This window comes from Chrysoperla carnea, chromosome 2, assembly GCF_905475395.1.
Source record: "Chrysoperla carnea chromosome 2, inChrCarn1.1, whole genome shotgun sequence".
NCBI lineage: Eukaryota > Metazoa > Arthropoda > Insecta > Neuroptera > Chrysopidae > Chrysoperla > Chrysoperla carnea.
Window position 1 is genome coordinate 53,340,986 of NC_058338.1, and position 11,991 is coordinate 53,352,976.

Genomic DNA, 11,991 nt, shown 5'->3' on the forward strand with positions numbered 1-11,991 from the left:
ATTTTTAACAGTTGTACACAATTTTTAAAACAACTATAAAAAATACTTTGAATATAAGTATACGAAATAAGTTACATAAATAAAAAGTTCCCAAAAATAATTGTATTTTTGTACCGTTTGTAAATATATTCAAAATACCTATTATTATTTTTTTTTAAAACAACATGACAATTAATTATATATTTGATTTTAATAAAAATATTTTCAATTAGTATGTTAATTTGTTTCTTTTTTCCTAGCTTTTATTATTACGTACCAGAGTAATTCCGTACAACAAGTACAAATAACTTGTAGACTTTTACTTGCAAAATTGAAAAAAACTTAATGTAAGACTCTCATTCATCTCTGTCGAGTCAAGCCCGCTAGCCAATTTGTGGCAATCCATGATTTGTCTGGCGAATCGCAATGTTGGTTGCATATAAAAATAAACTTTTAATATCCTTTAAATGTCTACCTGTCTTATAATAAGTATTTACATTAGGTACATATTAAAGTAGTCCGGCTGTTGTGTAGTTAACTGTCTATAGTCAAGTAGTGTAGTTAACTGTATGTAGTAACCGTCTGTTGTGTAAACAAGTAGGTAATTTGTAGGTCGTAAATGTATAAAATGCTCTAAAAGTATCTTAAACTAGGCAATTTGGATGACGTTAATATAATTAATGTAAAAGTATCGTAAACTAGGCAATTTGTATGACGTAAATATAATAAATGTAAAAGTATCCTAAACTAGGCAATTTGTATGACGTAAATATAATAAATGTTAAAGTATCGTAAATCGTAAACTAGGCAATTTGTATGACGTAAATATAATAAATGTAAAAGTATCGTAAACTAGGCAATTTGTATGACGGAAATGTAATAAAATGCTCTAAAAATATCGTTAAAATTTCAAAAACCAAAGTTTTTTTACGTTTTTTTTTTTTTTTTTGGAAAGCGCCGTAAGGTAATGTTTTTTTTTGCATAAACAGAATCTGTCATAAATTGTTTTCATGATGAAAACTTTTTTGAAGCTCAATCACCGATTAAGTTTTGTACAATTACTTAGTACTTCCACAAGGTACTTTGTTAAAAATCACAATTTTTAAATGAAATAATTCAAAATTTTGCCTCGCAAGAGGTTTCAAAACTGTGTTTATTGTGATCAAGGGACTTTGAAATATCATCAACCGCAAAAAAATGAACATTCATCGAATTTGCTCAAACAGCCGAACTACCTTAAAATAATATACAGTAGTGAACGTGACTATTTATGAACTTGACTTACCCACCAGTTTAAAATAATAATGTAAAAATTAAAATCGATAACTTTTTGCAATAAACATAATAACAAGTCGTAAAATATGCAAATTTGTAACAAAATTATATTTTTCATATTATTTTTTATCAAATAATATTGGGTACAGTAGGTAATAATCGGCGCATGAATACAAACAACTACTCCACCTTATTTTTTTATACGATTTTTCTTCAAATTGTCCTAATGATGATATAAATGGATGTTTCCAAGCCAGAAAAGTGGTCGGAAAATTTTTTAATAATTTTCCTTACTACAGTTGTGACAATTATTTATTATGCCAGAGTTATTGGACGATTTTGTACGTAAAAGGTCTCTTACAAATTTTCTCTACACCTGTTACGAAAAAATGGTGTTTGTTATTTTATAAAGAATAACTTTCTAAATTAAAGGTAAGATCTCTTTATGATCGATGATTTTTAAAACATCTTGCAAGTTATAAAATTTAAGGCCTTTGTGATATGCTCCCCTCATAGCAGAAAAAATTATTTATTTCTTTATTTTATTTAAGGTCGCTTTTTAACAACAGTACAACTTTTATTTAGGTCCTTTTGTAATAATTCCTTCGTAAAAAAAATTTCCAGGTGTATTAGTCTAATTTATACAATCATTATTACATGGATTGTATGATAATTGCCTGAGTAATATTGAGAAACACTTCTTGTTTTAAGTAATTCGCCCCTCTTTTAGGATTTTAGCATGGCCAAAATAAAATATTTCCACGTGAAGTCGCGGGTAACAGCCAATAAATATAACTAACTAATTATTTGTTGACATAATTACACATCATAATACTTTCATTTTTTGTTTGTTATCATTAAAATTTATAATATAAGCACTTTAGAAAATATTCAACTATAATTCATTTGATGTTTATAATACTCTCCAGAATAATGGAGAGCTACTGCTCTTGTAAATGTATAGATATTGAAATCGAACTTTAGATATACAAATTTTATCAATACACAGATAATATACGTTTAGATACATTTAGTTATTTATTAGTCACAGGAATCGAAAAAGTTCTGAGTAAACTGAGCACTTTTATCAGTAAATAAATATGAGAACAAGTTAAGAATAAAAATAAGCCTTTATAGCAGGCATGTGCTAGTTATTTTAAGTCAAAGCCACCATTGTTATAACTTTATTGGGTGCCATAAACTTTATTGTATGTCCCTTTATCCAAGACCGCATTGCTCATAGAGGAGGAAGCGAGACGGGTATACGACTCGTCTACCTATCTCAGTTTCTCTTATAGTAATGTGATAGGTAGAAAAAAAATGTTGTCTCTTTGTCTTACTTGTATTTTTGGTTGTAACTGGTTAGATTGTCACTGTCTTACTCGTATTTTTGATACAGAAGTATGAGTGTCTTCTCTAAGGCACGTTTGCCCATGCATGCTTTATAGTCGCACAAACTAAAAACGGTCAAAGTTCGAAAAATTTGAACAGTAAGTCTGATTTGAATGCGGTTTTCGGCTTTCTTTCGATTCGTTAGAGCGTCAGGAAGTTTTGTGACAAATTGATTTATATGAAATTAAAATTACGCAATTTGCATTTTATAATTGCATTTTAAATTAACTGTAAATATACGAAATTCACAATTCACAATTCACAATTAGTGATGAATTCACAATTCACAATTATTGGTGATGAAAATGATTCCAAACTTGTTACTTGAAGATTTTTGGGGTCGCCGAACACCAATATTGCATCAGAACTTATCTCCGAGGTACATATTGCTCAAGCTCTCCGTTGTCTCCTGGAGTTTTCAGAAAATTCGTTATATAATCGGTCCAAACTCGTTACTCGGAGGTTTTTGGGGTCGTTGAGCACGAATATCGCGACAGAATTGTTCTTCGAGACATCTGTTAGCCGATTCCGTCGCAATATTCGTGTTCAGCGTCCCCCGAGTAACAAGTTCGGAATCATTTTCATCACTATTAATCATTGGTTAATTTAGACATATTTTTTAGGCAAATTGCATATTTTTAATTTCTTATAATTAATTTAGGTCACCGCAAGAAAACCACATTCAAATCTCACTTACTGTTCAAATTCTTCGAACTTCAATGCTTCGTTTCTACGAATAAAAATATTTTAATAAAATGGGGTTTATATATTTGAAGATGTAAAGTTTCATAAAAAAATTATAATTTCAATAAGTTTCAAAAAAAATCATTTCTATATTTTAGGTATCTGCCTTTTAACAAAAACACTCGGGAGTGAAGATTGATACAAAAGCGGTCAGATAAAATTTTGTTAATGAGCTTTTAATTTGTGATGGTATTTTCAAATAATTTAGGGCCATTTCAGTTTTAAATGAAAATGAACACATCTTTGGTTATTTCAATGATAACCTTTATATATTGTGGCATTTTCAAGTTTCTATTTTTTTTAGTTAAATTTTTTATGCGCCTGATGTCTTCTTAACATTTTTTATGAAAGATTTTTAGATTGGAGTATTTTTTCGATGATTATTGCAAAATTTTTTGAATTAGACGAGGTCAGATTCATGCATTTGTATAGGTATTTGTCTCACAATCAAAATGCTTAAATCGTCAAAGTTCTTTTAACGGCACTTATTGAGTTTTGTTGGACTTACTTACATTTTATTTTATTAGTTTTGGGCCCTTTTTTAATGAAAAATAGCTGGATTCTTCAAAACCATTTTTGATCGAAGTTTTTATTCTTACAAGTGTAGGTGATAATAAGACCGTTGTGTTACTGTAGATATTTACAGCTTTATACACTGTAGACATTTACAGCAAACAGCCTGACTTTTTATCACGATCGCCCAGTGAATTTATTGCTCTTAATTAAAATAATAAAGGTACCTGTATTACACATATATACGCATTATAGGCTGTCCATATTGAAGTGAAAATTCTATGATGAATTATATTTTTGTCAGCCATTTGGATTCTTAAAAAGTTAAGTTTGTTAATAATAGAAAATGAGGTAATAATCTTGGGTGTTTTGTTGTTTTTCACGAAAAATTCGTCCAAATTCGCCCCAATGCGTAGATAAATTTTCGTATTTTAAATAGGAATTTCAACTACGATATATTTATCACCAGCAGTTACCTACTGGCTTCGCATGGGTAACTTCAACTTTAAATACACACAAGGGTTTAAAATATAACGAAGATTCATATAAAATTGCATCCCCTAATTTATTCCCTGAAATAATAAATATTCATATAAAATAAACTATTTTCTCAAACCATGAACACGAATATCAGATTTAACATTTCTAACTTCAAAAATGTCAAAGTTTCATATAAACTATCCTCCCTATTTTACCCACTTGGGGAATGAATTTTTTGAAAATAGTCATGCAGTAAATTTTTGTTTTGAATCATGAACTCATTTTTTTTCACATTTCTACATTCAAAATTGACCAAGTTTCATTCAAACTTTTTATCCTCATTTTAACCCCTTAGAAGATGAATTTATTTAAGCAACTTTTGTATAAAATTTCAGGCTTCTAGACCAAGCGGTTTCAGCTGTGCGTTAATCGATCAGTCAGTCAGTTTTTTCTTCTATATATGTAGATTAGAATGAGTTACCTAATAATAATTTTTAATGAGTAGAAAGTTTAAAATTACCGAAAGGTCTAAAACTGATTTTGCTTATAATTGCAATCAATTTTTCAACCTTAAAGCACGAAAAGTCGTCTCAATGGCAAACAAAAATGAATAATAGAAATATCACTTCGTTATGGGCTTACGGTCTAATAGGATACCCTTGTTATTATTATTATAATGGACAGTATTAAATTTTGTAATGTTTACAATTTATAAAACATTGTTTACTTATTAATTGAAACATAATTAAAAAGGATTTTTTTTAATAGCCGGACTTTTTTAGTTTTTAACATTATGCCTACTATTATCTATGAACGTTATTAATAATTTTGTGTAATAAGTGGATATATGTTTCACTTCTGGAAAAACCTTTTTGGAAAAAGTTTAAAACTTATTAAACGAAAATTATGAAATTAAAAAATTCTCGATGTAAATGATATACCTACACTTACTGTGGTAAAAGCGTTAAACCAATGCATTTTAAAAATTTTCATCAAACTACAGCTAAGAACGAGTTAGTTCAAAATAACTGCAATTCGAATTATTAAAACTGCATTACAACCGATCTGTACAATAAAGAAATACAATGCCATCAGCTTTATGATAAATAGATATATTTAATCCACTCACTGACTTGTGGCCTCATTCTTATAAAGAGGCTTAGCGAACTCGAACAACAAACCAATTCCGTAATCAGGAGTACGCCAGGGCAACGTCCCCTGGAAAATTTAGAGCCTGCCCTAAGGGAAGTTTGCAAATAAATAAAACTTTCTTTGGAAAAGATTTAATTTTTGGAACTATTCGTAATTATTACTTATTGTTGTTGTTTACTTTTAATTATGCATACGATATTTACATCATGGTCTACTAGATTATTTTGTTCAATTCTCTTTAATATTCGTAATTAGTTGCGTAATCAAAATTCAAAAAAGTCTATCTTACTTTTTAGTAAACAAATTTTATCTAGTCTCAATAAGTTTAGTACTGAATTTAGCCTCTGAGTATACCTTAAACGATTCTCCAATAATCAAATGGTTGAATTATTTTGTAAAACATAATATAATGAATTTTTGCCAGTAAATAAAATCAAAAGAAAAAAATTTCTATTTATCCACTATCTAATTATTATTTTTAATTGAATATTTTTTTCATAACATGTTTTCGAGGAAATCACATTAAATAATTTTTATTCTGTAGCATAATTTCAAATTATAGATATATTTCATTCGTGAATTCTACTTTTGATTCTAAAACTAGAATCTTGGTATCGTGTATTTGAGAAAGTATTCTATATGTTTATAAAATTAAGAAAAAGAAAATTCCGTAATTTCCTAATTTTTAAGCGATTATATCAATTTCGTTAATATTACTAGTATTGGCATTTACAATGCCAGACAATAAAATTTAATCTTCCTAACTGATTACTACAAGCTTCCTGTTTTATCATCGTATCAGTCAAATGTACATGTTTCTTTTTTGATTTAAGTAAATTCACCAATCTAAAGTCTAAAATTGTCTCAGAGCAAAGGAAATTATTATTGAGATTTCTAATATACCATCGCACAGAAAGGGTTAACAAAAATTACGAACGGAGTCAAAAAAATTAACCTGAATGAAATAAATTTACGCCTGTAACAAATGCTTTCGATCACCCTTCGATAATACCCCGTCGACTAACACTATGCCCATCATCATCTTTCAATAATCTAATTCGACCTATTAATGGATCACCACACTATCAACCGGTTAAAAGTTTGTGCCGATGTCTCCAAGTCTACGGTACTACAATAATCACAGATTTGTTTTTTTTTTTTGAGTTTACTAAGAAATATAAAAAATTATCTAACATAAAAATATAGAAGTGATATGTTTAATTAGTCATAGATATATCTATCCCTAATTACAATTTCATTACATTAAAATTCGTCGAGTGCATTTTTAACAGGAAAAACTTCTATTCCACACAAAATTATTAACAGGAAAGAAGCAAGATAAAAAAATGTATATTGTGATAAGAAAATGCTTGTTATAAAAATTTCTAAGTAATTCAAGTACTCATATTGACTTTCATATAATGTACAAATAATATACGAATATTGTGAGGAAAAGAAAAATTATATTCTGGCGCCAGTACAGCTGTAATAAATGTTTTGTATGTATAAAGACATCAATAAATAATCATAAATATATTATCAAATGTCTTTATTAAAGGATCTATGACCTATCTAGTAAATGACACACATTTTTAATTTACATTAATTTTAGATCTTCACATTCCGTACCATACGCAAGTTTTAAAAAATGTTGCATTTTATAAATTTATTGAATACTTACTCAAACCCAGTAGTTTAATTACTTCAATTATCTCATACAAGTCAGTTATATGCTTAATTATTTAAGCATATTTCTTGTCTGATAAAGGTAATGATAATATTATTTACCCTTTATTCATTTTCAAGCTCTGTGTTGAAAAAGTAAGTATAGAGCTTTAATCGTCTACTTGAACTTATATCCTACTCATTTTCCTGTATAATTACTAGGTTATAAAAAAATCATTTCTATATTTTAGGTATCTGCCTTTTAACAAAAACACTCGGGAGTGAAGATTGATACAAAAGCGGTCAGATAAAATTTTGTTAATGAGCTTTTAATTTGTGATGGTATTTTCAAATAATTTAGGGCCATTTCAGTTTTAAATGAAAATGAACACATCTTTGGTTATTTCAATGATAACCTTTATATATTGTGGCATTTTCAAGTTTCTATTTTTTTTAGTTAAATTTTTTATGCGCCTGATGTCTTCTTAACATTTTTTATGAAAGATTTTTAGATTGGAGTATTTTTTCGATGATTATTGCAAAATTTTTTGAATTAGACGAGGTCAGATTCATGCATTTGTATAGGTATTTGTCTCACAATCAAAATGCTTAAATCGTCAAAGTTCTTTTAACGGCACTTATTGAGTTTTGTTGGACTTACTTACATTTTATTTTATTAGTTTTGGGCCCTTTTTTAATGAAAAATAGCTGGATTCTTCAAAACCATTTTTGATCGAAGTTTTTATTCTTACAAGTGTAGGTGATAATAAGACCGTTGTGTTACTGTAGATATTTACAGCTTTATACACTGTAGACATTTACAGCAAACAGCCTGACTTTTTATCACGATCGCCCAGTGAATTTATTGCTCTTAATTAAAATAATAAAGGTACCTGTATTACACATATATACGCATTATAGGCTGTCCATATTGAAGTGAAAATTCTATGATGAATTATATTTTTGTCAGCCATTTGGATTCTTAAAAAGTTAAGTTTGTTAATAATAGAAAATGAGGTAATAATCTTGGGTGTTTTGTTGTTTTTCACGAAAAATTCGTCCAAATTCGCCCCAATGCGTAGATAAATTTTCGTATTTTAAATAGGAATTTCAACTACGATATATTTATCACCAGCAGTTACCTACTGGCTTCGCATGGGTAACTTCAACTTTAAATACACACAAGGGTTTAAAATATAACGAAGATTCATATAAAATTGCATCCCCTAATTTATTCCCTGAAATAATAAATATTCATATAAAATAAACTATTTTCTCAAACCATGAACACGAATATCAGATTTAACATTTCTAACTTCAAAAATGTCAAAGTTTCATATAAACTATCCTCCCTATTTTACCCACTTGGGGAATGAATTTTTTGAAAATAGTCATGCAGTAAATTTTTGTTTTGAATCATGAACTCATTTTTTTTCACATTTCTACATTCAAAATTGACCAAGTTTCATTCAAACTTTTTATCCTCATTTTAACCCCTTAGAAGATGAATTTATTTAAGCAACTTTTGTATAAAATTTCAGGCTTCTAGACCAAGCGGTTTCAGCTGTGCGTTAATCGATCAGTCAGTCAGTTTTTTCTTCTATATATGTAGATTAGAATGAGTTACCTAATAATAATTTTTAATGAGTAGAAAGTTTAAAATTACCGAAAGGTCTAAAACTGATTTTGCTTATAATTGCAATCAATTTTTCAACCTTAAAGCACGAAAAGTCGTCTCAATGGCAAACAAAAATGAATAATAGAAATATCACTTCGTTATGGGCTTACGGTCTAATAGGATACCCTTGTTATTATTATTATAATGGACAGTATTAAATTTTGTAATGTTTACAATTTATAAAACATTGTTTACTTATTAATTGAAACATAATTAAAAAGGATTTTTTTTAATAGCCGGACTTTTTTAGTTTTTAACATTATGCCTACTATTATCTATGAACGTTATTAATAATTTTGTGTAATAAGTGGATATATGTTTCACTTCTGGAAAAACCTTTTTGGAAAAAGTTTAAAACTTATTAAACGAAAATTATGAAATTAAAAAATTCTCGATGTAAATGATATACCTACACTTACTGTGGTAAAAGCGTTAAACCAATGCATTTTAAAAATTTTCATCAAACTACAGCTAAGAACGAGTTAGTTCAAAATAACTGCAATTCGAATTATTAAAACTGCATTACAACCGATCTGTACAATAAAGAAATACAATGCCATCAGCTTTATGATAAATAGATATATTTAATCCACTCACTGACTTGTGGCCTCATTCTTATAAAGAGGCTTAGCGAACTCGAACAACAAACCAATTCCGTAATCAGGAGTACGCCAGGGCAACGTCCCCTGGAAAATTTAGAGCCTGCCCTAAGGGAAGTTTGCAAATAAATAAAACTTTCTTTGGAAAAGATTTAATTTTTGGAACTATTCGTAATTATTACTTATTGTTGTTGTTTACTTTTAATTATGCATACGATATTTACATCATGGTCTACTAGATTATTTTGTTCAATTCTCTTTAATATTCGTAATTAGTTGCGTAATCAAAATTCAAAAAAGTCTATCTTACTTTTTAGTAAACAAATTTTATCTAGTCTCAATAAGTTTAGTACTGAATTTAGCCTCTGAGTATACCTTAAACGATTCTCCAATAATCAAATGGTTGAATTATTTTGTAAAACATAATATAATGAATTTTTGCCAGTAAATAAAATCAAAAGAAAAAAATTTCTATTTATCCACTATCTAATTATTATTTTTAATTGAATATTTTTTTCATAACATGTTTTCGAGGAAATCACATTAAATAATTTTTATTCTGTAGCATAATTTCAAATTATAGATATATTTCATTCGTGAATTCTACTTTTGATTCTAAAACTAGAATCTTGGTATCGTGTATTTGAGAAAGTATTCTATATGTTTATAAAATTAAGAAAAAGAAAATTCCGTAATTTCCTAATTTTTAAGCGATTATATCAATTTCGTTAATATTACTAGTATTGGCATTTACAATGCCAGACAATAAAATTTAATCTTCCTAACTGATTACTACAAGCTTCCTGTTTTATCATCGTATCAGTCAAATGTACATGTTTCTTTTTTGATTTAAGTAAATTCACCAATCTAAAGTCTAAAATTGTCTCAGAGCAAAGGAAATTATTATTGAGATTTCTAATATACCATCGCACAGAAAGGGTTAACAAAAATTACGAACGGAGTCAAAAAAATTAACCTGAATGAAATAAATTTACGCCTGTAACAAATGCTTTCGATCACCCTTCGATAATACCCCGTCGACTAACACTATGCCCATCATCATCTTTCAATAATCTAATTCGACCTATTAATGGATCACCACACTATCAACCGGTTAAAAGTTTGTGCCGATGTCTCCAAGTCTACGGTACTACAATAATCACAGATTTGTTTTTTTTTTTTGAGTTTACTAAGAAATATAAAAAATTATCTAACATAAAAATATAGAAGTGATATGTTTAATTAGTCATAGATATATCTATCCCTAATTACAATTTCATTACATTAAAATTCGTCGAGTGCATTTTTAACAGGAAAAACTTCTATTCCACACAAAATTATTAACAGGAAAGAAGCAAGATAAAAAAATGTATATTGTGATAAGAAAATGCTTGTTATAAAAATTTCTAAGTAATTCAAGTACTCATATTGACTTTCATATAATGTACAAATAATATACGAATATTGTGAGGAAAAGAAAAATTATATTCTGGCGCCAGTACAGCTGTAATAAATGTTTTGTATGTATAAAGACATCAATAAATAATCATAAATATATTATCAAATGTCTTTATTAAAGGATCTATGACCTATCTAGTAAATGACACACATTTTTAATTTACATTAATTTTAGATCTTCACATTCCGTACCATACGCAAGTTTTAAAAAATGTTGCATTTTATAAATTTATTGAATACTTACTCAAACCCAGTAGTTTAATTACTTCAATTATCTCATACAAGTCAGTTATATGCTTAATTATTTAAGCATATTTCTTGTCTGATAAAGGTAATGATAATATTATTTACCCTTTATTCATTTTCAAGCTCTGTGTTGAAAAAGTAAGTATAGAGCTTTAATCGTCTACTTGAACTTATATCCTACTCATTTTCCTGTATAATTACTAGGTTATTATTGAAACGGTATTTCCATGAATTTTTCCCCAATGCTCTTGTACTTAATTGTAAACAATGATTTTATCATTTTTATGTAATAATATTGTCTATATTCTTCAGAAATGGTTTTTTTTATAGTGAGAAGTTGGTAAATCATCTCCACCTCTGGCACTAGTCCTATTCTGTACCCAACGAATACGGTAGCTGTGTAACATTCTTCCAAACCTTAAGGCCATGAATTTTACTTCCTTTATCAGCACTGCTGTCAAAATTATTGGCTTATTATCTATGCTATACGTATATACACAACTATAGGCTACAACCAAGTTTTGTTTACTTCTTACTGTAGTATCACTACTACTAATGAATACAATACAAGTAAGAAATGCATATATATAATAGGATGAAATGATGAATAATTTTCATTTTTGCTAATGATTCGAAATATAATATTCTTTCAAATATAAGTTATTTTCATGTACTAAAAAAGCCATTTTTAATTGCAATTATCTCATATTAGGCTTTGTAAATTGTCTAGAAAATTTTAACAGCGTATGCATTTAGCTATTCATTACTTATATTAAAAGTTTTGAAGTTTTTTTTTTTTTTTAATATTTT